At 41.0% G+C, this 23,701-nt stretch overlaps 1 protein-coding gene across 5 annotated transcripts in view; it reads right to left on the minus strand.

The window, feature by feature from the left end:
• The window catches only part of SNRK (SNF related kinase), a 105,636-nt gene that overhangs the window by 47,389 nt on the left and 34,546 nt on the right, over nucleotides 1–23,701 (minus strand). Inside the window, exon 2 of one of the 5 annotated variants that reach the window (XM_036897217.2) lies at nucleotides 4,629–4,723. The exons of the other annotated variants lie outside the window; for them this stretch is intronic. The gene's annotated coding sequence lies outside the window, so the exon portion shown is untranslated. The remainder of the gene's footprint in view (nucleotides 1–4,628; nucleotides 4,724–23,701) is intronic. 5 annotated transcript variants of the gene reach the window in all.

Raw genomic sequence — 23,701 nt, forward strand, 5'->3', positions numbered from 1 at the left:
ATAACTCCTCCAAGTGGTAAAGATACCTCAAGACAAATGCTGGGCATAGAAGCCACAGGGCATAAATATGCAAAGAAATAAAAAGCTAACCATTTCAAACAATAAGGCTTCTCTCTCACTTACCAACTTAACATTTCCCTGTGTGGCCCCGGAAGATGACTGGTTAGCCAGAGACGGGTAAGATTCCTCAAGGGAGGAACAACCTAAGACAGGCACAGTCGCTGGGGGGTCATCAGGTGAGAAATTGGGGATCAACAGAGGTGAGGCTTAGAACCTCACCCCCCCTGTTCTGAGAGAAATCTTCTGCATATGTGGATGTTTTATTGCCCTTGTCTAGCTTGGATTAACACATAGTCTACAGGCACACACCTGATCATCTACATTTGCTCTCTTACAACACTAAACTATGTTTTCTACCTTTATGTTGTATCTACCTACCACCTCAGCATCTTATTAAAAATAATAAAGAGAGAAATGTGGTATCCACATATAAATCAAGTATAAAAATCAAATGTGTATTCATATTTGAACTGACTGTTTATAGTTCATAATGCATGAGCAAAACCAAAAGTTTCTGTGATGACTGCCCTTGTGCTGTTCACCATGTAACTTATTCACTATGTAAGAATTTGTTCTCCATGTAAGAACTTGTTCGTTATGCTTCAGAAGATTGGAGACTGACGAAAATTAGGCTTGGGGTGGATTAATGATTGTGCATTGAGCATTGACTCCCCTATACAGAATTTTATTGTTGTTAACAACCATTTGATCAATAAAAATGAGAGATGCCCTAACAACAACAACCAAGAAAAAGTACACACTTCCAATTGTAAAATAAATAAGCAACCGGGATGTAATGTATAGCATAAGGAATATAGTCAAAATATTGTAACAACTTGGTATGGTGATAGCTGGTACTTAGAATTATCATGTATATAAATGTTGAATCACTGTGTTGTACACCTGAAACTAATGTAATGTAATACTGTGTGTCAACTACCCTTCAATAAAAAATAATTATCTAAAAAAAAAAAAAAAAAAAAAAAAAAAGAGAAAAAAAAAAAAAAAAAAAAAAAACTAAAAGTAAAAAGATGCTCCACATTGCTAATTATCAGAGAAATGCAAATTAAAACTACAATGAGGTATCACCTCACACCAGTAAGGATGGCTGCCATCCAAAAGACAAACAACAACAAATGCTGGCGAGGCTGTGGAGAAAGGGGAACCCTCCTACACTGCTGGTGGGAATGTAAGTTAGTTCAACCATTGTGGAAAGCAGTATGGAGGTACATCAAAATGCCCAAAACAGACTTACCATTTGACCCAGGAATTCCACTCCTAGGAATTTACCCTAAAAATGTAGCAATCAAGTATGAGAAAGATCAGTGCACCCCTATGTTTATTGCAGCACTATTTACAATAGCTAAGAATTGGAAGCAACCTAAATGTCCATCGATAGATGAATGGATAAAGAAGATGTGGTACATATACACAATGGAATACTACTCAGCCATAAGAAAAGGGCAAATCCAACCATTTGCAGCAACATAGATGGAGCTGGAGGGTATTATGCTCAGTGAAACAAGCCAAGAGGAGAAAGAGAAATATCAAATGATTTCACTCATCTGTGGAATATAAGAACAAAGGAAAAACAGAAGGAACAAAACAGCAGCAGAATCACAGAACTCAAGAATGGACTAACAGGTACCAAAGGGAAAGGGACTGGGGAGGATGGGTGGGTAGGGAAGGATAAGGGGGGGGAGAAGTAATGGGTTTTAAGATTAGCATGCATGGGGGGGGTAGGAGAAAAGGGAGGGCTGTACAACACAGAGAAGGCAAGTAGTGATTCTACAACATTTTGCTATGCTGATGGACAGTGACTGTAAAGGGGTTTATAGGGGAGACCTGGTATAGGGGAGAGCCTAGTAAACATAATATTCGTCATGTAAGTGTAGATTAGTGATACCAAAAAAAAAAAAAAGGGCAGTTCCTGTGTGGTAACCTCCAATGAGTTCTACACAAGGGTATAAAGGGCATATAAAAGTGTAGGCAAAGGGTCTGTTTGCGTTTATACAGAAGATCAAAGCCTAATTGGGCTACCCCGAAAATGAACTAAGATACGATATGAAAGAGAACTTCCAACATCAGCACTCTCTGGAAGACTCATGCCAGAAGATGATCATCAAAAAACCCCAACAAAGATCCACGCACTGCTACAGCTGTAGATGCACTCATCCCACCAGCTCCTGGACTTGCCATGGGAATGAAGGAGGAGATATCTAAGCTGGCCTGTGCATACAGTAAAACAACAAATTTGACTGGATCTATACTGTTGGAACTCAACCAAGAATTAGGAGAAGTGCAAATTGTAGCGCTCCAAAGTCTTACAACTACAGACTATTTACTGTTAAAAGAACATATGGCATGTGAACAGTCCCCAGGAATGGGTTGTTTTAATTTGTCTGATTTCTGTCAGACTGTTCAAGTTCAGTTGGACAATATCCACCATATCATAGATAAGTTTTCACAAATGCCTAAGGTGCCTAACTGGTTTTCTTGGTTTCACTGGAGATGGCTGGTAATTACAGATATGCTTTGATTATGTAACTATACTCCTATTATGTTAATGTGTGTGTGCAATTTAAGTAGTAGCTTAAAACCTATACATGCTGAAGTTACTCTACAAGAAGATATGTCAAAGAAATAATCAATCTTCCCATGTTTTCTGCCTGCTACTTCTATAGCTTTTCTTCTTCCTTCCTAATTACAACCCTTAAATAGAATTCGTGCCTCTTATCAAATTTACCGAGTATCATAATTCTTCCAAGTGGTAAAGATACCTCAAGACAAATGCTGGGCATAGAAGCTACAGGGCATAAATATGCAAAGAAATAAAAAGCTAACCATTTCAAACAATAAGGCTTCTCTCTCACTTACCAACTTTACATTTCCCTGTATGGCCCTGGAAGATTACTGGTTAGCCAGAGACGGGTAAGATTCCTCAAGGGAGGAACAACCTAAGACAGGCACAGTCGCTGGGGGGTCATCAGGTGAGAAATTGGGGATCAACAGAGGTGAGGCTTAGAACCTCACCCCCCCGTTCTGAGAGAAATCTTCTGCATACGTGGATGTTTTATTGCCCTTGTCTAGCTTGGATTAACACAGTCTACAGGCACACACCTGATCATCTACATTTGCTCTCTTACAACACTAAACTATGTTTTCTACCTTTATCTTGTATCTACCTACCACTTCAGCATTTTATTAAAAATATTAATAATAAAGAGAGAAATGTGGTATCCACATATAAATCAAGTATAAAAACCAAATGAGTATTCATATTGGAACTGACTGTTTATAGTTCATAATGCATGAGCAAAACCAAAAGTTTCTGTGATGACTGCCCTTGTACTGTTCACTATGTAACTTATTCATTATGTAAGAATTTGTTCTCCATGTAAGAACTTGTTTGTTATGCCTCAGAAGATTGGAGACTGACGAAAGTTAGGCTTGGGGTGGATTAATGATTGTGCATTGAGCATTGACTGCCCTATACAGAATTTTATTTATTGTTGTTAACAACCATTTGATCAATAAATATGAGAGATGCCCTCACAAAAAAAAAAAAAAAAAAAGTACACACTTCCAATGGTAAAATAAATAAGTAACCGGGATGTAATGTATAGCATAAGGAATATAGTCAAGATATTGTAACAGCTTGGTAGGGTGATAGCTGGTACCTAGAATTGTCATGTATATAAATGTTGAATCACTATGTTGTACACCTGAAACTAATGTAATACTGTGTGTCAACTACCCTTCAATAAAAAATAATTATAAAAAAAAAAAAACTAAACTAAAAGTAGAAATACCGTTTGACCCAGGAATTCCACTCCTAGCAATTTACCCGAAGAAAACAACTTCTCAGATTCAAAAAGACATATGCACCCCTATGTTGATTGCAGCACTATTTACAATAGCCTAGATATGGAAGCAACCTAAGTGTCCATCAGTAGATGAATGGATAAAGATGTGGTACATATACACATGGAATACTATTCAGCCATAAGAAAGAAACAAATCCTAACATTTTTGCAACAATGTAGATGGAGCTAGAGAGTATTATGCTCAGTGAAATAAGCCAGGTGGAGAAAGACAAATGCCAAATGATTTCCCTCATTTGTGGAGTATAACAATGAAGCAAAACTGAAGGAACAAAATAGCAGCAGACTTACAGACTCCAAGAAGGAACTAGTGGTTACCAAAGGGGAGGAATGGAGGAGGCTGGGTGCGGAAGGAGGGAGAAGGGGATTGTGGGGTATCATGATTGGTGCACACGGTGTGTGGGGTCACCGGGAAGTCAGTGTAGCTCAGAGAAGACAAATAGGGACTCTGTGGCATCTTACTACACTGATGGACAGTGACTGTAATGGGTTATGTGGTGGGGACTTGATAATGGGGTGAAGCTAGTAACCACAATGTTGTTCATGTAAGTGTATATTAATGATACCAAAAAAAAACCAGTACTTAAAAATTAGCTGAATATTATGATGTGTTCATACTTTAACTGAATAAGCAGAAACCTCTTTATAGGAATGTAAAGAAAATTTTTTAAAAAGTCTACTCACTAAGACAGTGATTCTCAACCTGTCATCTCAGGATACTTGGTTCTGCAAGGCTCCGTTAATGTATTCATAAACCAATCTCTTCATGGCATGAATAGCTGTAGTAAGAATTATTTTAATTTTAATTTAAATTTTTATCACAAACAACTTCCTGCAAGGATTAAGAAAACTCAAATACTAAGCTCTCTGATATCCCACTGAAGTCCCTATCAGTCTTATAAAACGGGATGAGAGAAAAAGGGCAGGGCTACGGGTCCACAGACTCTCTGGAGAAATCTCAGTTTTCCTGCTGTTATCTCGACATTGCAGCATTCTAGAGAGAGATCTCGGTCTCATGAGGCCAGGTCAGAGGTCAGTGGAGTTGGGTGCATTTCACCTGCTAGGGCTATTCCCTGCTTCAGGATGAACCTGAGGGTTCTCAAGGGGAAGCTGATGCTGAAGCCAAAGCCAACACAGAGTCCCCCACCGCGTAGATTCCAGTCAGTCTGGATCTCCCGCTGTCTCAAAATTTCCACCTACCCACAACCATTCTTCAAGGTAACCCTACTACCTGTGTGAAGCAAGAATCAGTTAAAAATTCACACCTTTACAAAACTAGATCGATCTTTTTAGAAATACCTTTTGAAACCTAATTGCTTCCTTTCATAAGCTTATGGAAAAATCTCTAACTTTTGTCCAACTGTATTATGATACTAGTCAAAATAAATGGCAGCACGCATAAGAGTACATTCTTGTACTGCAAATTTCAATATGGGTACTCTTTAAAGAGGGGATCCCCTGGAGAACTGCTTTCCTGTGGATACACAGTGACTTTATATTTAGCTTTAAGAAGTGATTGCACATTTCAAATTTCCCACAAGATTATGACAAATGCAAAGCAATTTCACAAGCTTAACTTTCATCTAGAAAGTTTAGATTTAGTACAAAATCTAAAAATGTCCAATTCGATTTGTCTAGTCTAACAATACAAAACAGGCAGACAAAAGAACTATATGGTTAGCATATTAGACAACTGAAGTCTGGACTTACTTGAGGCCTTAGTTCAACAGGTAGTGGAGTATTTTGATATTTTCTTTCTTAAGTTAATTTTAAAAACACTGAGCCTTTTGCATGAGGTTGAGGTGTGCTCAAGTAAGACAAATACACAAGCCAATAAAATCAGTCAATAAAAATCAACCGCATATGCCAATTCTTGTAGGTTCTCTTTCAAAACGCATACCATGTTTAAGCACAATAAACAAGGTTTTCTGAGCATGAGGGATACAAAATCATATGGGGTATGCCCTTAACGGAACATGGCATTACCCTAGATTCCTCAAAATGTTTAAGCTTGCAAAAGGAATAAACTTTAAAACAGTGTATTTGCTATAAGAAGATTCAAAATACAAGATACTCATTTTTTAAATGTTTGCTTTGATTAGTTCTCAATGCATAACATTTAAACTAGACATGTGGTATTAAAATGTGTACAACTTATTTTCCTACATTAAAAAAATCAGTATGTTACATATCTTTCTAGGAATGACAATAAATGTAACTTGGTTGGTTCCACACAGGACTATAACTTTGAGATTATTCTTTCATATTAAAAGGTTAGGCAGGAAGTTCCCTCACATATAACCACACAGTTCCTGTTTTTAAGTTAACATTTACTTTTTTCAGATTATGAAAGTTAATACATGTTTAATTACAGTAAGATTCTATTAGCAGCCAGTGAGAAGGCCCCCACACATTCACCAATACCACCATCATTACTATTAGCCTATTGGATAAAGACATAACTGATTTATTCTAATTTGTACCATCCTGATATTTTTCCCCAGTTTCTTCAAGGTATAATTTACATACACTAGAATCATCATTATTAGTGTGCATTTCTGCAAGGTCTAACAAATGCAGTCACGTAACCACCACCACCATCAAGAAGACACAGAGATGTATCACCACAAAAAGCTCCCTTGTGTCTCTTTGCAGTCAATTCTTCCTCACAACCCAGCCGTGGCAACCACATGTTGTTTTATGTCCCTATACTTTTGCCTATAAATGGCATCACACGGTACGGAGTTTTTCACAGCCTAGCTTTTTTCACTTACATACTTGCGGTCCATCCTTGTTGTTGCACATGCCAACAGTTCTTCACTTTTTACTGCTGAGTGGCATTTCATCACACAGATTTCCCAAAGCTTATTTCAGTTTTGGACAATTATGAGTAAAGTCACTAAAAAAATTTGTGTTGCAGGAGTTTATGCAGAACATAAATGCTCATTTGTCTTGGGTAAATACCTAGGAGCACGCTTGCTGGGTCATATGGTCAAGTACATGTTAGCTTTATAACATAAGGAACTGCCAACGATTTTCAAAAGAGGCGTGTATGATTTTACATTCCCATCAGCAATTTATGAGAATTCTATTGCTTCATTCACATCCTTGTCAGCTTTCAGCACTGTCGGTTTAAAAAATTTTAGCCATTCTCATGTGTAGTTTTTATTTTCAGTTCCCTGATGATTAATGATGTGGAGCATCTGTATGTGCTAATCTCTCATATTATGTCATCTTTGATGAACTGTTTCCTTCCATCTTTGGCTCATTGCAACATTGGGATGCCTTTTAACTTACTGTTTTTAGAGTTCTTTATATATTCTTTATTAGACATGTGATTTGCAAGTATTTTCTCTCATTTAGTGGCTTAATAATATCTTTCAAGGAACAATTTTGATAAAATCCAATTTATCAAATTTTTCTTTAAAGATTCTACTTTTGGTGTTGTGCCTAAAATGGCTTTGCCTAAGCCAAAGCTGCAAAGATTTCTTATGTTTTCCTACAGAAGTTTTCTAGTTTTACACTCCACATCTATGTCTATGAACCAGGCTGTTTTTACAAGTGGTGTAAGGTATGGGTCAAGATTTGTTTTATCCTTTCTCCACTGCATTGCTTCAGCGCTTCTGCTGAAAATCAATTGACCATATGAAGGGCCCCCACCAGTAAGATGGCAAACTTTCGGCTTCTCTTCCGGGTCCTCAGTTCCCGACGGCGCCACCTAAAGACCAGTCACCTCTCTCCCCACTCCCACTCCCAGCACCTAGCCAATAGCCACCAGCCCCGTAGAAGTAACACCACAATCACCCCATGCCCCTTCCTATATAACCCAGCACCTTTCCCCAATAAAGCGGAATTCTCCAGTGAATTGCTGCTGTGTGTTGCTCCCTTCCTTTCATTGGTGCCGAAACCCGGGAGACGGGACACCCCAACTGGGCCCCATCTTCCCCCTGACACCAGCAGCAGCTTGCCCTCGATGTCTTTTTCCGGCGCTGGCTCCTCACACTCACCACTCCTCTTTGGCCTTTAGGTAAGTTTTCCCCCAGAGTGGGCCACTCTTCCCCGAGCTATCGCAGCGCCACTGACTGTGATCGTCCGGCAAAGCCCTGACGCTCGGGGACGAATAAGGAACTCTCCCCGCCTCCAGCCTTCACGGCTGCAGCGGACCCTCAGGCCCCCCTCCAACAGCCATAAACCCCACCTCAGGCCTTCACGGCTGCTGCAGACCCTCAGGCCCCCCTCCAACAGCCATAAACCCCACCTCAGGCCTTCACGGCTGCTGCAGACCCTCAGGCCCCTCCTCCAACAGCCATAAACTTTGTGGATTAGAATGCTCCCTTTTCCACTTCCTCCTTCCGTTCTACCTGCCGAAATCTGTTCCGTCCGCCGAAAACTCCTCGTACTAGGTACCTCGGACTCCGGCACTCTGCCTTCTTAGAGAAGTCTGGGTGACGACCCACACTTCCTAGAAACCGACTCGTATACAAGTTTCCGCAGACCACCAAGGATCACCGGGGACGCCCTTTGTCTCCTTGCCGTCTGCTCCCAGTCCGAGGGTCTCCTTTCGTCTTCCCCTGTTTGTCTCCTTCTCTGTCCTTTAGCCATGGGAGCCTCCTCATCCCTCCCTGAAAGTTCACCTCTTGAATGCCTGCTCAAGTATCTAGCCACCCTCTCCCTGACGCCTGATATAAAACCAAAACTTCTCCGCAAATACTGTTCCCAAGATTGGCCGACATACCCCCTAGACAATAACAACCAATGGCCCGCAGGGGGAACTCTTGATCCTAACATCACTCGCGATCTCTTTAACTACTGCCAGCGCCTGAAAAACTAGAAGGAGATTCCCTATACCGAAGCTTTCCGCCTCCTCCCCCCACCCCCCCCAAGTTCTCCTAGCCTGCGAGCCTTCTCCCCCACAAAAGCCTCCCGTTCACTCCCTTTCCCCTCCTCTCCTACAACAACCCCTCCCCCTTCTCCACCACCATCTCCTCCCCCACCTCACCCCCTTGCAGTTCAAGCCTGAGCCTTTCAGCCCCCCTCTAACTAAGTTCCAAGAGCCTCCTCTGTCTTGGCCCCCATCACCTGTTTCTCCCCCACAGACTGAGCCTGAACCCTTCAGTCCTCCTCAGACTCGGTCCCGAGGGCCTCCCAAAATTATCGCCACCTCCGAGAGGTAGCAAGATCCGAAGGCATCGTGCGCGTTCACGTCCCTTTCTCTTTAAGAGATTTAGCCCAACTTGAGAAACACCTACGTTCCTTTTCCACTGATCTCACAACATATATCAGAGTGTTTCAATAGACCTTCCAGTCATACAGCCTCACACATCATGACATTTTCATGCTCCTAGCCAATACCCTCCTTCCTGAAGAGCATAGATGAGTTTGAGACTTCGCCCAAACGCATGCCACCTAAACCCAGAGGACTGACCCCACCTATCCCCCTGGCCCCACCGCTGTCCCCGAACAAGACCCACACTGAGATTATAACACCACTGTGAGTCTCCGCTCTCGAGATATCTTCGCCTGCTGCTTAATAGCAAGTCTAAAAAAAAACAGCTTGTAAATAATCAATTTTCAAAAGCTCCCTCCGAGTTCTTAGACAGCCTCACTCAAGCCCTATTACAGTATACCAGCCTGGACCCAGAAACGCCTGACGGGAGACACGTCCTTATGACATACTTCCTGGCTCAAAGCTACCCCGACATTAAAGCTAAACTCAAAAAGTTAGAACAGGGCCCTGCTACCCCACAGACTGAGATCCTAACAGTGGCCTTTAAAGTCTTCCATAACCGGGAAGAGGAGAAAGAACGCCGTAAACAAAAGGCTGATCAGGCCAATTTCCAAATGTTAGCCCAGCTGATAAAACCACAACCTGGGCACCCCTCTACAAACAAGCCCCCCAAAGGAGCTTGTTTCAAGTGCGGACAAGAAGGACATTGGTCAAGGGCATGCCCCTACCCCAGATCTCCTACCACCCCATGCCCCAGATGCCACAAAAAGGGCCACTGGAGGTCTGATTGCCCAGCCACCCGAAGGGGAGGCTGGACGAACAACCCCCATCCTAAGCCCGCCGTAGTGGGGCTGGCAGAAGAAGATTGATGGGGCCTGGGGGCTTCTCGCCCGACCATTTCCATCACCAAACAGGAGCCCAGGGTTACTTCAGTAATAGACGGTCGCCCCATCTCCTTCCTCCTAGATACAGGAGCCACCTTCTCAGTCTTGCGGGAATACTGGGGCCCTACCATGCCTGCCATTACTCCTATAGTCGGGGTAGGAGGTAAACAGATTTTCCCATTAACCCCCCCCTTTTATGCACAATCCAAGACAATCCCATACCTTTCTCCCACTCCTTCCTAGTTATGCCCCAGTGTCCCATCCCCTTACTAAAACAGGACATCCTTTCTCTCCTCCATGTTTCCATAACTATATCCACTCCCACAGCCCCCAGTACTCCCTTTCTGATGGCCCTCATAGCCGACGACCCCCCTCTACCCAATGAAAGCTCCAGTTCCGCCCTCATACATCCTGTAAATCCCAGAGTTTGGGACATTACAAGCCCCTCCGTGGCTCTATGTCCTCCTGCCTCTATCAAATTACGTGACCCCTCTCAGTATATCTGTCAGGCCCAATACCCCCTAACCACTTCAGCCCTCATAGGCCTCCAACCCATCGTTCAAGATCTTTTAAACAAAAATTACCTCAGACCCACTCACTCCCCGTTTAATACCCCCATATTAGCTGTTAAATAAACCAACAGATCTTTCCGCCTCGTCCAAGACCTTCGCCTCATCAACATGGCCATCGTCCCTATCCATCCCTTAGTCCCAAATCCATACACCCTTTTATCACTGCCCTGCCTTAGCCTCCCGAGACCCCTCCTCCCACGATTTTTTCGCCTTCACCTGGACAGACCCATACACGAGACATTCTGAACAACTCACTTGGACAGTTTTGCCACAAGTCTTCCGAGTCCACCTTATTACAATACGTGGACGATCTTCTACTCTGCAGTCCCTCGTGAGAACAGTCTCAACTTGACACTGCCTCCCTACTTAACCTTCTAGCTTCCAGAAGTTACCGGGTATCCCCCGTCAAAGCTCAAATCTCTTCCCCTTCTGTCACTTACCTCCGATTTCTTCTATCTCAACAAAGAAAGTCCATTACCTTAGACAGAAAACGGCTCCTCTCTGACCTGCCTGTTCCCAAAACCAAGACAGAAATCCTTTCCTTTCTAGGCCTGGCTAAGTATTTTAGAGCGTAGATCCCTAACTTCTCCCTATTGGCAAGACCCCTATAGAACCTCAGCAAGGGCCCCCTTGAAGAACCATTATCCTCCTCACCCCGACACTCCTTCATTAAGCTCCATGGAGCCCTTGTGGAAGCCCCAGCTCTCCATCTTCCTGATCTGTCGAAGCCCTTCTCATTATACATTCATGAGAAGTCCAGTCAAGCTCTAGGAGTCCTAGGCCAATATTATAGCCCATCCTTTGCCCCAGTAGCTTATCTTTCCAAGCAATTAGACCCCACAGTTCGGGGATGAGCCCCCTGCCTACGGGCATTAGCCGCTGGACAGCTCTTGCAGAAGGAAGCTCATAAACTGACATTCGGGGCGCCCCTTACCATTCTGTCCCCACATCACCTAAAGGATCTCTTAACCTACAAAAGCTTACAGACTCTCCCTCCCTCCAGACTCCTGACCTTACTGTCTTCTTTCCTCCAAATTCCCGTTCACCCCCTTTGCCATCCATACCCGAATCATGACTTTTTCCTCCTTTACCGCTCTCTTGCTTTTTCTCCTCATTCCTATTGTCTTCCCCGCCACCCCAGCCTCCTTTGTATGGTGATTCAAAGTCAGACAGACTTACACACAGCATCAAACAGAAATTACTGTCCTCATTGCCACATCAGACTGCCCTCTGAAAGGCTGCTCCGAGCCTTTATACCTCCACTTTCCTCCCTCCACCGAAGTGTTCACTAACAGCTACCTTTATTCTCCCTACCTCTGCTTCCACTATGACCAAAGACAAGCCTATTGCAGGCGATGGCAAGACACCTACGGGGGATGTCCCTACTGGTCTTGCGCCATTCACTACATGAGTAACTCCCAGTACCTACCATATTACTCCTCCAACCGTTTCATGAAATACCCCAACGGCTCATTCTCCTTATCAATCCCAGATCCCTGGGACTCTCGATGGGCCGCTGGGGTCACAGCCTCAGTTTACGATGGGGGGGTCCTCAACCCCCCACGGTACCCTTCATATCTCTCGAGAGTATGTTCCCTCTCACTCCTTGATCTCTCAAGTTGCTTCAGATATCAGACATTCCAAAAAGGTCATTATCCAAACTCTTGACGGCACTTCTTCATCTTCTTATTCCTCCTACTCTTGGTTACAGCTTATTCAAGACACCACCATCTTTCTCAACCACACCCTCAACACCGCCAATTGTTTCTTGTGTGCATCACTACAGCGCCCATTGCTGGCCGCCGTGCCCCTTAATATTTCCAACTACTCCTTCCATGCAGAAAGACAACCCCTCCGCCCCCTGGCAGCATACCCCTATGAGAACCAGAATGCGCAGATAATCTCACCATCCACCACTGTGTAGGCCCAGTTCCACCCCCCTCCAGCGCACTTCACTGCCTCTCTATCTACACCCCTAACTCCGGCTCTAAGACTTTCACTCAACCAGGACACTTCTTTTGGTGTAATGGCAGTCTTTTCAACTCACTGCCTCCCAACTCCAATATACCCTGCATTCTCATCACCCTAATCCCACAGCTTACACTTTACAGCATGGCAGAATTTCTTGAGCTCCAACCTCCCTTGCCCTCGTGCACAAAAAGGGCTGCTTTCCTTCCCATCATGGTCGGTATCTCTTTGACCACCTCAGCCATTGGGGAAGGATTTTCAGGGGGAGCCTTGGGTCACTCTCTATGGGCAATTAGAAATCTCAACGACAAACTTGAGGGAGCCCTGACATCCACTGCCGATTCCCTGGTTTCTCTCCAAAGACAGGTCACTTCGCTAGTTAAGGTCACCCTTCAAAACCGGCGGGCCTTAGATCTGCTTACAGCCGAAAAGGGCAGCACCTGAGTCTTCCTTCGAGAAGAGTGCTGCTATTACATCAACGAATCCGGCATTGTAGAAACTGACATTACCAAACTCACCGACCTTGCCTCCAGCCTCCACTCGGCTTCCAATTCCAACCCATTCTCTTCAATACTAACAAACCCCCTCCTTACCTGGCTCTGGCCCATTGCAGGCCCTATAATAATCACTCTTCTCGCCTGTCTCTTCTTACCTTCTATAATAAACTTCATCAAATCCCAAGTCGGAAAAATCTCTAATCAAACTTTCAACCAGCTTTTACTCAGGAACTATCAGCTTCTGGCCACAGAAGATCCCTCACCCTCATGTAACCTCCTCACCACACGCTGAGATGGACCCCTCTCTCCGCTGGAAACTGTTCCTGGAGACAATGGCCGCAGACGGCTGGCTTCTGGCACCCATATCCTCTTGGCACCATTGGAATCAACAAGTCCTCGACCTATAGTTACAAGGAACCTTCATTGATTTCCAACCTGAAGAAGTCCACATCTACTCGTCCTTACTTTGGGGAGTCCTATCAACCCTTTCCCCCCAATCCTCAAGCCCTCACTCCCTTCTCCGCCCCCATTCAGCAGGAAGCAGTTAGAAAGAAAGCAACGTCCACAACCCCATAGAGGAGAAAGGGGGGAACGAAGGGCCCCCACCAGTAAGATGGCAAACTTCCGGCTACTCTTCCGGGTCCTCAGTTCCGGACGGCACCACCTAAAGACCAATCACCTCTCTCCCCACTCCCACTCCCAGCACCTAGCCAATAGCCACCAGCCCCGTAGAAGTAACACCACAATCACCCCATGCCCCTTCCTATATAACCCAGCACCTTTCCCCAATAAAGCGGAATTCTCCGGTGAATTACTGCTGTGTGTCGCTCCCTTCCTTTCACCATATACGTGTAGGTTTATCTGTGGCTCTTTCTTCTGTTGCATTGATCTACATGTATACCCTTCTGCTAATGACAGTCTTGATTACTGGAGAGTTTTTTGGGTTTTTTTTTTTGTCTCTTTATTTTTATTTATTTTTATTTTTTAAAATTTTTTATTAAGGTATGATTGATATACACTCTTATGAAGGTTTCACATGAAAAAACAATGTGGTTACTACATTTACTCATGTTATTAAGTCCCCACCCATACATACCTCAATGCAGTCACTGTCCATCAGTGCAGCAAGTTGCCAGAGATCCACTATGTGCCTCCTCTGTGATACACTGTTCTCCACGTGATCCCCCACACCATGTGTCCTAAACATAATACCCATCAGTCCCCTTCTCCCTCCCTCCCCACCCGCCCTCCCACATCCCTCTCCTTTGGTAACCACTAGTTCGTTCTTGGAGTCTGTGAGTCTGCTGCCATTTTGTTCCTTCAGTTTTGCTTCATTGTTATACTCCACAAATGAGGAAAATCATTTGGCATTTGTCTTTCTCCACCTGGTTTATTTCACTGAGCATAATGTCCTCCAGCTCCATCCCTGTTGTTGCAAATGGTAGGATTTGTTTCTTTCTTATGGCTGAATAGTATTCCATTATATATATGTACCACATCTTCTTTATCCATTCATCTACTGATGGACACTTAGGTTGCTTCCATATCTTGGCTATTTTAAATAGTGCTGCAATTAACATAGGGGTGAATATGTCTTTTTGAATCTGAGAAGTTGTTTTCTTTGGGTAAATTCCTAGGAGTGGAATTCCTGGGTCAAATGGTATTTCTATTTTTAGTTTTCTGAGGAACCTCCATATAGCTTTCCACAATGGTTGAACTAGCTTACATTCCCACCAGCAGTGTAGGAGGGTTCCCCTTTCTCCACATCCTTGCCAGCATTTGTTGTTCTCAGTCTTTTCGATACTGGCTATCCTTACTGGTGTGAGGTGATATCCCATTGTGGTTTTAATTTGCATTTCCCTGATGATTAGTGATGTGGAGCATCTTTTCATGTGTCTGTTGGCCATCTGAATTTCTTCTTTGGAGAACTGTCTCTTCATATTCTCTGCCCATTTGTTAATCGGGTTATTTGCTTTTTGGGTGTTGAGGTGTGTAAGTTCTTTATATATTTTGTATGTTAACCCCTTGTCAGATATGTCATTTACAAATATATTCTCCCATACTGTAGGATGCCTTTTTGTTTTGTTGATAATGTCCTTTGCCTACAAAAACTTTTTAGTTTGATGTAGTCCCATGAGTTCATTTTTGCTTTTGTTTCCCTTTCTCGAGGAGATATGTTCCTGAAGAAGTTGCTCATGCTTATATTCAGGAGATGTTTGCGTATGTTGTCTTCTAGCAGTTTTATGGTTTCATGACTTACATTCAAGTCTTTAATCCATTTTGAGTTTACTTTTATGTATGGGGTTAAACAATAATCCAGTTTCATTCTCTTGCATGTAGCTATCCAGTTTTGCCAACACCAGATGTTGAAGAGGCTGTCATTTCCCCATTGTATGTCCATGGCTCCTTTATCATATATTAATTGACCATATATGGTTGGGTTTATATCAGGGCTCTCTAGTCTGTTCCACTGGTCTATGGGTCTGTTCTTGTGCCAGTACCATATTGTCTTGATTACTGTGGCTTTGTAGTAGAGCTTGAAGTTAGGGAGCATAATTCCCCCTGCTTTATTCTTCCTTCTCAGGATTGCTTTGGCTATTCGAGGTCTTTTGTGGTTCCATATAAATTTTAGGACGATTTGCTCTAGTTTGTTGAAGAATGCTGTTGGTATTTTGATAGGAATTGCATTGAATCTATAGATTGCTTTAGGCAGGATGGCCATTTTGACAATATTAATTCTTCCTATCCATGAGCACGGGATGTGTTTCCATTTACTGGTATCTTCTTTAATTTCTCTCATGAGTGTCTTTATTGTAGTTTTATACTAAGTCCTGAATTCTCTAATTACTTTTATGGTTAGAATCTCTTTCTTTATTGGATATTTATATGACTTTTTAATGAACTCTGTTTTCATGTGTCTTTAAATTTCTCATTGGTTGTTAAGAGCTCTTTCTATGATAATAATTACCTATTACAAATTATTTCCCATTTGTTTCCATTATAATTTTGTTTTAAATATATGTGCAAAACATTGTTTTTATATTCATATAAAATGTAATCATATCTATCATCTTTTCCTTATGATTCCTGTTTAGAAAGGCCAAGGCCTTATGAATAGTGGTCACCCTTGCTGGGGGGTGAGGGGGTGGCTCAATTCTTCATATACAAATCCTTAAATCACCCGGAACTTATTTTGACATATGACATAGGTAAGGAGCTATTGTTCCTTCTTCTTCAAATATTTAGTTATTCCAGTACAGTTTATTAAATAATTCTTCCTCTGGTGTCTTCTGATAATGTAGGGATTTAAAATTATTAAAGCCTGTTTTTCTACACAACTTAAAATCACCAAGTAAAGATCCAAGCTAAGATACAGAAGTGCCTTGGGGGCATCAGTCCTTGCACTACAGGGCCATAAAGCTGATACTGGCATGTGTATTCAACAAATGCGTGGCACTATTTGCCAGGCACTGTGCTGGACACTGAGATATAACTGTAAGGAGATCCTGAGGTTGGGAATGGAGAACTCCCAGAAGAGTCTGTTCGTTCATTTAGAAAGTAATGACAACCTGGCCTATAAAAGATGGTTCCAGAAGAAATTCAGATGGCCAACAGACACATGAAAAGATGCTTCACATGACTAATCATCAGAGAAATGCAAATTAAAACCACAATGAGATATCACCTCACACCAGTAAGGATCGCCACCATGCAAAAGACAAACAACAACAAATGTTGGTGAAGTTGTGGAGAAAGGGGAACCCTCCTACACTGCTGGTGGGAATGTAAATTGGTTCAACCACTGTGGAAAGCAGTATGGAGGTTCCTCGAAATGCTCAAAATAGAAATACCATTTGACCCAGGAATTCCACTTCTAGGAATTTACCCTACAAATGCAGCAGCACAGTTTGAAAAAGACATATGCACCCCTATGTTTATTGTAGCACTATTTACAATAGCCAAGAAATGGAAACAACCTAAGTGTCCATCAGTAGATGAATGATAAAGAAGATGTGGTATGTATACACAATGGAATATTATTCAGCTATAAGAAGAAAACAAATCCTACCACTTGCAACAACATGGATGGAGCTATAGGGTATTATGCTCAGTGAAATAAGCCAGGCGGAGAAAGACAAGTACCAAAAGATTTCCCTCATTTGTGGAGTATAAGAACAAAGAAAACTGAAGGAACAAAACAGCTGAAGAATCACAGAACCCAAGAATGGACTAATAGTTACCAAAGGGAAAGGGACTGGGGAGGATGGGTGGGGAGGGAAGGATAAGGGCGGGGGAAAAAGAAAGGGAGGATTACGATTAGCATGTATAATGTGGGGGGGGGGGGCATGGGGATGGCCATACAACACAGAGAAGACAAGAAGTGATTCCTCAGCATCTTACTACTCTGATGGACAGTGACTGTAATGGGATTTGTAGGGGGGACTTGGTGAAGGGGGGAGCCTAGTAAACATAATGTTCTTCATGTAATTGTAGATTACATGATACCAAAGGAAAAAAAAAAGAAAAAAACAGATGGTTCCACCTCACCTTTCATCTCAGAGCCCCCTTTCAGAGCTGCTTCCATGGCGAGTATGTACTTCACCCTACCTACGAAAGTGCCCATAAGCACAGCTAAACACCTGGATTCCAAGGAGAAAACAGAGGACACCTTTTTTTTCTGGTTTTACTGAAAAATAACTGACATAAATCACTGCATAAGTGTAAGGCGTATAACATGATGGTTTGATTTACATATTATGTAATGATTACAATAGGCTTAGTTAACATCCATCACTTCATATAGATTAATAAAATGAAAAAAAACTTCTCCTTGTAATGAGAACTCCTAGAATCTACTCTCTTAACAACTTTCCTATGCATCATACAGCAGTGTTAGCTATAGTCATGTCATTCTTTACATCCCTAGTACTTACTTATAACAGAAGTCTGTACCTTTTGACCACTTTCCTCCAATTCCTCCTCCCACAATCCCCTGCCTCTGGTAACCACAAGTCTGATCTCTCTCTCTCTCTCTTTTTTAGATTCCACATGTAAATAAGATCATATACTATTTGTCTTTCTCTAACTTATTTGATTTAGCAAACTGCCTTCAAGTTTCATCATTATTGTTGCAAATAGGATTTCCTTGTTTTTTTTTAATGCCTGAATAATATTCTACTGTGTGTGTATATATATATATATATATATATATATATATATATATATATATATATATATATATATATATACTACAACTTCCTTATCCAGCCATCAATGGGCACAGGTTATTTTCTTGGCTATTGAAACAATGCTGCTATGAATATGAGGGTACAGATATCTTTTCCAGTTAATGTTTTTGTTTCCTTTGGGTTTATTCCCAGAAAGGGAATTGCGGGATCATATGGTAGTTCTACTTGTAATTTTTTGAGGAAACGCCATACTGTTTTCCATGGTAACTGTACTAATTTACATTTCCACTACCAGTGCACAAGGGTCCCTTTTCTCCACATCCATGCTAGCATTTGTTATCTGTCCTTTTCGATGATGACCATTCTAACAGACAAGAGGTGACATCTCACTGTGGTTTTAATTTTCATTTCTCTAAAGACTAGTGATGCTGAGCATCTTTTCAGGTACCCATTGGCCATTTATCTTCTTTGGAAAAATATGTATGCAAATGTTTTGCCTTTTTTTTCTGTTAAATTATGTAAGTTCTTTATATATTTTGGATAGTTACCCCTTATCAAATATACGGTATGCAAATACTCTTTCCCATTCCATAGCTTGTCTTTTCATTTCGTTTATAAGTTTTTTTGCTGTGTGAACGTTTTCACGTTTGATACAGTCCCAGTTGTTTGTTTTCGGTTTTGTTGCTTAGGTGTGATTTCCAAAAAAATCATTACCAAGACTCATGTCAAAGAGTTTTTTCCTATGTTTATTTCTAGGATTTCATGGGTTTGGGTCTTAAGTTTAAATCTTTAATCCATTTCAATTTAATTTTTGTGATTGCTGTAAGGCAGAGGGTCAAGTTTACTTGTGCATATCCAATTTTCCCAGCACCATTTATTAAAGAGACTGTCTTTTCTCCATTGAGTATTCTCAGCTCCCAACTAAAGTCAAATATTTAGTTGACTTATGTGCTTGGGTTTATTCCTGAGCCCCTAATTCTAGTCCATTAGTCTATTTGTTTTTATGCCATTGTTTTGATGACTACAGCTTTACAGTATAGCCTGAAATCAGGAAGTGTGATGCCTCCTGCTTTGTTCTTCTTTCTCAGAATTTCTTTGGCTACCTGGGGTCTTCTGGGGCTCCATATACATTTTAGGAGTTTTTTCTATTTCTGTAAAAAAAATGCCATTGGAATCTTGATAGGAATTGCATTGAATCTATAGTTTGGGGTAACATGGACATTTTAACAATGTTAATTCTTTCAATCCATGAACAAAGAGACCTTTGCATTTATTTTTTCCTTTTTCAATTTCTTTCATCAGTGTCTTGTAGTTTTCAAAGTAGAGATCTTCTACCTCCTTAAATTTATCCCTAAATACTTCACAATTTTTGATGCTATTGTAAAAGGGATTTACCAATTTCTTTTCCAGAGAATACATTGTTAGTGTATAGAAACACAACTGATTTTTGTATGTTAATTTTGTATCCTGCAACTGAATTTGTTGATTAGTTCTAACAGTTTTGGGGTGAGTTTTTAGGTTTTCTATATATACACAAAGTCATGTCATTTGCAAAGAGAGACAATTTTACTTCTCTGTTTCTGATGACTTTTATTTCTTTTTCTTACCTGACTGCTCTAGCGAGGACTTTCAGTATTATATTGAATAGAAATGGTGAGAGTGGGCATCCTCTCTTGTTCCTGGTCTGGTCTCAGAGGAAAAGCTTTCAACTTTTCATCGAGTATGATGCTAGCTTTTGGCCTTGTCATATATGGCCTCTATAATGCTGAGATAGTCCCTTCTATGCCTAATTTGTTTGGTATTTTTATCATGAACAGATGCTAAATTTTGTCAAATGCTTTACCTGCATCTCAATGATCATGATTCTTTTCTTTCATGCTAATAACATGATGTATCTATTTGATTTGCATATATTGAACCATCCTTGCATTCCAGGGATAAATCCCACCTGATTATGTGGATGATCCTTTCATGTGCTGAATTTGGTGTGCTAGTATTTTATTGATATTTTTTTGCCATCTATGTATCAGAGATATTGGCCTTTAGTTTTCTTTTGTAAGTGTCATTTGTTGGTTTTGGCATCAGAACAATGCTGACCTCACAAATGAGTGTGAAAGTGTTCCCTCCTCTTTGATTTTTTCCAAGTATGAGAAGGACTGGTGTTAATTCTTCTTTAAATGATTGGTAAAACTCACCAGTGAAGCCATTCTGTCCTGGCTTTTCTTCATTAGGAGATTTTTGATTATTGATTCTATCTCCTTACTAATAATTAGTCTACTCAGATTTTCTATTTCTTCCTGAGTCAGTCTTGGTAGTTGTATATTTCTAAGATTTTTCCATTTCTAGGTTGTCCAGTTTGTTGGCATATAGCTGTTCATAGTAGCCTCTTAGGATCCTTTGAATTTCTGTGTTTTAAGCTGTAATTTTTTCTTTTTTCATTTATAATTTTGTTGATTTGGATCTTTCTTAAGTGTATAGTCTAGCTCAGGGTTTGTCAATTTTGTCTGTCTTTACAAATAACCACCTCTTAGTTCGATTAATTTTTTCCCCACTGTTTTCTGCTCTCTATTTCTGCTCTAATCTTAATTAATAATTTCCTTTTTTCTGCTAACTTCAAGCTGTTTGTTCTTTTTCTAATTATTTAAGATACAGAGTTATGATGTTTACTTGGAATCTATCTTGCTTAATGTAAGCATTTATAGACATGAACTTCCCTCTTACAACTACTTTTGTTGTATCCCATAAGCTCTGGTATGTTGTGCTTCCATTTTCATTTGCCTCAAGAAATATTTTATTTCTCCTTTAATTTCCACTTTTATTCATTGGTTGTTCGTGAATATCATGCTGAGAATTTTCAATTATGACTTCATGATTCTTTCTTATCTTTGCTGTTATCAGAGTGCCAGTCTCCCAAGAGTCCCTGTTACCTATCTACCAGCTGAAGATATAAATTAGGAGAATTTTATGTAAAATTAAATAAGGGTCTGCATAAGACCCTGAATAACAATTATGAACAAAATACACGAGCTTTGTCTGTCCTTTATTTGTTTGCTTCCTGGTGCTCTACTATGTTTGGGACAACTCAAGAACTGATCTAAAGAAAGTGATCAGTAAGTAGTTCTCTAACTGTTAAGAGACACTGAAAGCTAAGGATTTTTAAGTTCATTTATCTTACATAAAGTAGCTAGGAAGCCTCCTTACCATATGGAAAGCTGCTCCCTTTACTCCCCTAACAGCAGCTAGAACAGTCAAAAGCTATCATGTCAGGGAACACAGTTCTCAACCTATTCTTGCCTTTGCTGACTAACGAATTCATTTTGATACTGAAGCTAAACAGTAAATCCAAGAAATTTTTGTCAAGCTGTTCCCTGACAACTTGGTAATAAGGCTGTCCTTGTACAAGACAGATAGCAACATGCCCAACCTACAAACTGACAACTGAGAACAAAATTAGGGTGAATCTAAAACCACTGGGAATCTTCTTCCAGGTAAAACATGATGGGTTGCAGAAGACTGAAGGTCTTGCTGTTAACAACTAGAGACAAAATGATAACTTACAGAAATCATGTTTTCAAAGCCTTGGAAGCAACAGGAACAGATGAACTAAAATTCCAGATCTAGAAGAGCCCTTTCTAGACCTGAGGCAGAAATCCAGGCAAGATTTATGTGACCTCAGGAGTTTCAATGGATCACAAAGTTCCTGAAAGAGGTTACACCCAATCAATTTACACTGTAACTAAAAGAGATCTTATATAACATCATTTTAGAAAGCTAGCTATTATGATATAAAAATATAAGCTTATAGTATACAAGTATTCAATATCTCATATATCAATCAATCGGTATTCATATACTAATTCCTTAAGAATTTCTTAGGTCGGTTTCTGTCATCTAGAAACTAATTACCACTGAGTACAAAATTGAAAATCACACCTTGGAACATGGGGAACCCTACCATCTGAGGGGCTTCCCTGACATTTACTGGAGTTCTGAATCCATGTTAAGTCTCTTGAACTGTATCAAGGACCTCCAAATGTCAAGGAAGAGCTGATACATACAAAGTGAAAATACCACAAAATGGATTTATTAAAAAAAAATCATACAAACATACCAAATACCTATAAACTAAGTCTATGTTGACTTTAAAAAATAAAAACACTATACCCTCAGTGACCTGATGTTCTTTTTGGGAGCAGCCCTATTTATTACCTTACTGCCAATTTTCCATTACAATCATCTCAAGTCATAGCTAGGAAACTTAAAACACAATAAAGAAAATGAGACATCTAATATAGAAAACAACAACTTAACAGTCAAGTAGCCAAAGGAACAAAAATGAGACTATTATCCTCCAAAGTTTATTTCAAAACTGCTTGTGCTCATCCTTTCTGTCAAAAGGTTGTGGGCCCACCTTTTACCAGCCCCATGAGCCTGCAAGATCAGACCCCAAATCGGATTTCTGGGTAGGCCACAGAACACCTCTGAAACTGCCTCCGCATCTCTCTGGAGAGGAGCCACAGCTTTCATTAGACCCTGGGGCTCAGTAACTATACATACCGAAGGCAAGGAAAAGAAGTCACGGTACAAGCAGAGAGATCAGGAAGCACCATGGAGAACCACCACAATTAAACTTTGTGAAGTTTAGGATGTAAATTTTCATTTCTTTAGTTCATCTCTGTAGTATTTATTCATTTAAACAAACATTAAAACCTTGTTGTGTTTATCAGGCAATGCGGATGGGACAGAGGTAAACAAACACAAAGTCCCCTCTCTCAAGGACCTTATACTATTAAGCAAGGGGGACAGGCGAGCCCTCTCAAGTTGAGTGGGGCTTGGTTGGCATCACACTACCTAGTTCCAAAGGGAAAAGGTAATGGACGTGCATCTCTGCGTCTCATCATCCTCTTTTTTAGCATCTACAACTTCTCCATTATTTTAGTCCAACAAACTAGTGTGCCCACTTTGTGCCTGCATCCCAGGCACCAAAATTGAGATCCGATGCCTATAAAGTGCATCTGCACCCCCACAGTCTTGTTTTCCTATTCAGCAGCCAGTGCCACAAATGTTGAGGTCCTACAGTTTTTTTCCTTAGGTTCCAGGATTTTAAATAACTCTTAATAAAAATTTAAAAATATTGAGGTAGGCACCGTTTTACACCATACTGGATGTAATGTTAAACAACACTGTAAGGCCAATAAATCAATAAAAATTAGGTAAGATAAATCAATGTTTTACAAAGACCAAATAGGTTATACAGAAAATGGGTTATACAAGATGATGGAAGAAAGCAATTAAGCAACAGCAAAGGGAGCAAAGGGTATGTACTGGAATCAGAGCTGTAATGAAGTACCAGCTCCACAGTGGTCTCTGCTGATTGACTTGGCCCAGCTCTGTGGCGCCCTGTTCTTCATCCGCTCTCT

Source organism: Manis pentadactyla, chromosome 1 (assembly GCF_030020395.1).
Source record: "Manis pentadactyla isolate mManPen7 chromosome 1, mManPen7.hap1, whole genome shotgun sequence".
Taxonomy (NCBI): Eukaryota; Metazoa; Chordata; class Mammalia; order Pholidota; family Manidae; genus Manis; species Manis pentadactyla.